The sequence below is a fragment of the Rhipicephalus microplus genome, unplaced genomic scaffold (assembly GCF_043290135.1).
Source record: "Rhipicephalus microplus isolate Deutch F79 unplaced genomic scaffold, USDA_Rmic scaffold_707, whole genome shotgun sequence".
Classification (NCBI taxonomy): Eukaryota; Metazoa; Arthropoda; class Arachnida; order Ixodida; family Ixodidae; genus Rhipicephalus; species Rhipicephalus microplus.
This window is the reverse complement of record NW_027465263.1, coordinates 4,976-10,000: the sequence shown is the minus strand read 5'-3', so window position 1 is coordinate 10,000 and position 5,025 is coordinate 4,976. Positions and strand designations below refer to the sequence as shown.

Genomic DNA, 5,025 nt, shown 5'->3' with positions numbered 1-5,025 from the left:
CCACTTCTTCACAAGGCTGGCAATCGGCTTCCCCGCTGCACGCGTGCGGCGCACAACCGGTGTGACGTGGAAGTGACGGGACACGTTCGTAAACCCATCGCGAACCGAGTACGACGCCCTACCAAGTGCGCCCGCAACCCTGTACAGGGTCACATCTTCACAAGGCTGGCAAGCGGCATTCCGCTGCGCGCGTGCGTCGTCCGAGCAGTTGCGTGATAAACGACCGTGTCGAAAGCCCAAACACCGCCGAGGCCAGTCGCCGCCGCCGCAAGGGCAGCCACGCAGCCTGGCGAGAGGCATCGTCTCGTGTAGCGTCGCCCCCGCCCCAACTGGAGTGGCCCAGTTTTTTGAACGGGACGGGAACTGCGAAGCACTTAGACCGACGGCGGACTACGACGAGAACGCCTTAAGCTTCGCCAACGTTTCGCCAACTCGTGCGGGAGACTTTTTCCGCTTCGCGGCAAGTCGTCGCGCCGTGCTCTCCGCATCAACCGCGTACGCAGCGAACCGCAAACGTCGGGCGCAGCCTCCTCACCTCCCTGCGCTTTGCGCGCGAACGTTCCCTGTTCGCGCGGCAAAGCCTGGAGGAGGCACGGCCCCGCAGCGTGTTCGAGCGCCCGGTCTACGGGACACCCTGCTTACTTCGAGGGCAACAAGCGCAACGCAAGGCTGCGATCTCGCGCACTTTGCGCACGGCTGGAGAAGCTTTGCTGGCCGGCTTTCGCTCCTCGTGTTTACCGTGCGTTAAAGTTGCGCGTCCGTGGCTCTCGCAGCTCTTGCGCGCCCGGTCGCAGAGAGGAGTACGCAACCTCGACCGCACTTTCCCTGCAGGCTTCCTTCCGACTCGAAGTCCTGCGGCGGTCTCAACGAGGTGCCACATCCTCAATGCAGTCGGTCGCCCCCGTTTCGGTTGGGCTCTGGCACGACGGTCGCCACCGTCTCGCCCTTGAGTGGCCGCTGTTGGCGCTCGCTGTGAGGTGTTCAGCGTGCTGTCCGTGTTGCCGACGCGGTCAAAACGAGTCGACGGCTCACGTTCCCTTGTGCGCCGAAGGCTCTCTTGATATGTGATCCGACCCTCAGACAGACGAAGCCAAGGGAAGACCCAAGGCCGCAATGTGCGTTCAAAGAATCAGTGCTCAGTGTGTCCTGCAATTCACACCAAGTCTCGCAGCTGGCTGCGTTCTTCATCGACCCGAGAACCGAGTGATCCACCGCTTAGAGTCGTGAAAAAGTGTTTGTTCAATTCCGTACAGTCAAAACCAAACGTTTCTGGCACTCGGCCAAACAGTGGCCAAGAAGGGCGCTTTTCAGCGCACGCTTGGACTCCAAAACTCTGCCGCGCCTTTTTCGGCTGCCGCAAATCGAGCAAACGGTGTGTTTCGGACGGCGTTTCGCTTTCGCTACTTGCGAGTGCTTTCGTGGTCCACCCCTCTATAAATACTCGGGAGGCGTCGAAGCCGGTTCTCCAAGCCGGACCCGTAGGTATCGTTGTGTGCTCGCTCTCATTGGCCCGCCTAACCAGAAAATGCCTGCGGTACACCCATTTGGATAAGAGTGCACGCAGATGCGGGCCTCGACGGCTACACATTTCCTCGGGCGGCCGCCTCCCGGCCTCCGTGGAGCGCGGGATGCACGGTCCCATCGACAAGCCTCTCCCGTTTTTACCGTGGCGTCGCGGTTCACCACGGCAGGCGGGTCGGTCTCCTCCGCATAAAAAGGGGGACCCCCGCTTTTTGTTCCACGAAATCGCACAAGCTTTTTTCGCATCCACGGTTTGCCACCGCACACCAAAATGCCGATCCGGCTGCCTACTTTAGCCAACAGGTGGAGCCAGGCGCGCCGTACTTGCGCGGCACTTCCCACGTCCACCGAAGTCGGTGCCAAGGACCACTTTCGGCGCCGGAGCCGCGTACGAGCCTACTCGAGGCGGAAGAACGAAGCCAGCAAGGGCCTGGCCGCAAGTGCGTTCAATTGTCGGGACGTCCAAGTCCCTCGTTCTTCCGTGCTTCCTCTTTCGGCAAGTCGTTGCGGCACCTTCCCAAAGCGCGCAGACCCGCTAATCGCGACGAGCGCGACGTGGCCGTGCCGCCTTTCCCTCGGCAGCAAGCAAAACGCCTGGCAACGTCGACGCTCCCCTAACCGCGATCTCGCACCGTGTTTCGTGTGGCGAATTCAAAAGCCGGCCGGCGCTGCTGCAACCATTACGGTCGGTACGCATACGCCGCGGAGGGCGGGACGGTCATCGGAGCGTGCGGTTCCTCCATCGAGTACTGCGCACCTCGGCCGTCGCATCGCCGTGCCATGACCGGCCGCGCGTCAACGCGAACCGGTGCCAGCGAGATCCCTCGCCTGCAAGAACCGACCGGCAGCCTCCGTCACCCGAGGACGCGGAGGCGCTTGCCGCGGACGGCGGGACGGTATGCACTGGTGCACAGCGGACCCGTCACATCGCCAGTTCCTTGACCGACCGCCGACGCTTGTGCCGTTCCTCTCGTACTTGGCAGTCGCCGCGCGATTGTCGGGTCTCGTTCTTGCACGCTCGAACGGTCGGGAGGGCACTCGGCTGGCGTTTCGGGAACGCGCAGCCTCGCCTTCTACCGACGTAACCACGACTCGCCGTTCGCGCTCCGCCGCTCCTGTTTACAGTACTAGGCGGTCCCGCAGCGGTCGGGTCGCGCATTTCGAGCGCTTCGAGCCACGGTGCAGTGGCGGGTCGAAAGCCGACCTATGAGTGCGTTGCGCCGTTTGTACCCGCGTCCGCCACCTGGCCGACCGTCCAAGGTCGCGGTGTTGGCGTCCGCTGGGCGCAACAATTTGTCACGGGGTGCCGCTCCACATTCAGGCAGCCCCGTGGGGAAAAGCCGACCCCGCGTCCAAACGGGGTCAGCGGCAGAAAGTGTCGGGCGCAGACGCAGCTGAGGCGCTCACCCTTCACAATCCGTTAATGATCCTTCCGCAGGTTCACCTACGGAAACCTTGTTACGACTTTTACTTCCTCTAAATGATCAAGTTTGGTCATCTTTCCAACAGACCGGCGCAACCGAAAGGCCGCGCCGGACATCGGTCCGAAGACCTCACTAAATCATTCAATCGGTAGTAGCGACGGGCGGTGTGTACAAAGGGCAGGGACGTAATCAACGCGAGCTTATGACTCGCGCTTACTGGGAATTCCTCGTTCAAGGGGAACAATTGCAAGCCCCTATCCCAATCACGAAAGAAGTTCCACGGGTTACCCAGTCTTTTCAGACAGGGATAAAGACACGCTGCTTCCTTCAGTGTAGCGCGCGTGCGGCCCCGGACATCTAAGGGCATCACAGACCTGTTATTGCTCTGTTTCGTGCGGCTAGGAGCCGCTTGTCCCTCTAAGAAGGTTGTAAGGTGCTGGGAACCCCGCACCTATTTAATAGGCTAGAGTCTCGTTCGTTATCGGAATTAACCAGACAAATCGCTCCACCAACTAAGAACGGCCATGCACCACCATCCACCGAATCAAGAAAGAGCTCTCAATCTGTCAATCCTCCCAGTGTCCGGGCCGGGTAAGTTTTCCCGTGTTGAGTCAAATTAAGCCGCAGGCTCCACTCCTGGTGGTGCCCTTCCGTCAATTCCTTTAAGTTTCAGCTTTGCAACCATACTTCCCCCGGAACCCAAATACTTTGGTTTCCCGGAAGCTGCCCGCCGAGTCATTTGAGTAACTCAGGCGGATCGCTGGTTGGCATCGTTTATGGTCAGAACTAGGGCGGTATCTGATCGCCTTCGAACCTCTGACTTTCGTTCTTGATCAATGAAAACATTCTTGGCAAATGCTTTCGCAGTAGTTCGTCTTGCGACGGTCCAAGAATTTCACCTCTAGCGCCGCAATACGAATGCCCCCGTCCGTCCCTCTTAATCATTACCTCGTATTCCAAAAACCAACAGAACAGAAACGAGGTCTTGTTCTATTATTCCATGCAAGTTTATTCAGGCGACTCGCCTGCGTTGAGCACTCTAATTTTTTCAAAGTAAAAGCACCGGCCATCTCGAGGCACACAATGAAGTGCACCAAGAAAGAACCGGCATGATGTTCAGTCCGAGCCGTCGCATCGGGTAGATGCACTACTCGTCTGGAACTGAGATCCAACTACGAGCTTTTTAACCGCAGCAGCTTTAGTATACGCTATTGGAGCTGGAATTACCGCGGCTGCTGGCACCAGACTTGCCCTCCAATTGATCCTCGTTAAAGGATTTAGAGTGTACTCATTTCAATTACGGGGCCTCAAAAGAGTCCCGTATTGTTATTTTTCGTCACTACCTCCCCGTGCCGGGAGTGGGTAATTTGCGCGCCTGCTGCCTTCCTTGGATGTGGTAGCCGTTTCTCAGGCTCCCTCTCCGGAATCGAACCCTGATTCTCCGTTACCCGTAACAACCATGGTAAGCAAGTAACCTACCATCGAAAGTTGATAAGGCAGACACTTGAAAGAAACGTCGCCGGCTCGTGGCCATGCGATCAGCACAAAGTTATCCAGAGTCACCACACAATACGGGCCGAAACCCGATCGATCTTGGTCTAATAAAAGCACCCGTTACCCAAAGGGCTCCAGGCTCACTGCATGTATTAGCTCTAGAATTGCCACAGTTATCCAAGTAGGAAGAAACGATCTAAGGAACCATAACTGATTTAATGAGCCATTCGCGGTTTCGCCTTATTTCGGCATGTACTTAGACATGCATGGCTTAATCTTTGAGACAAGCATATGATTACTGGCAGGATCAACCAGGTAATCGTTCGACTGCGCGTCCGTCCTCGCCTTCGGCGGGCCGGACGCAGTCTGTGTGCGGCGGAGGCCACCTTCAGGCGCCCCAACACGCTTATTTTGCACTCCGAGATGACGGCGTTCGAGCTCGCTACGGCACAACCTTCCCGAAAGACGAGTGGGAGCCGTGCGGCAAGAAGCACGTTCATGCTCGCTCTTTTTCGTTGCATCGACTCGGTCGCGCCGTGCGGGTTGCCCAAGCCCGCTGCACTGTCGGTGGACCGGCCGGAACTAG

At 58.3% G+C, this 5,025-nt stretch overlaps 2 non-coding genes across 2 annotated transcripts; both read right to left on the bottom strand.

Annotated features, from left to right (window-relative positions):
• Nucleotides 1–1,070: 1,070 nt before the first annotated feature.
• LOC142795509 (5.8S ribosomal RNA) lies at nucleotides 1,071–1,223 on the bottom strand. Its single transcript, XR_012893081.1, has one exon. It is a non-coding gene; the product is annotated as a 5.8S ribosomal RNA (ribosomal RNA).
• A 1,719-nt stretch (nucleotides 1,224–2,942) lies between these two features.
• On the bottom strand, nucleotides 2,943–4,757 carry LOC142795513 (small subunit ribosomal RNA). The gene has a single exon (XR_012893084.1). It is a non-coding gene; the product is annotated as a small subunit ribosomal RNA (ribosomal RNA).
• Nucleotides 4,758–5,025: the final 268 nt, after the last annotated feature.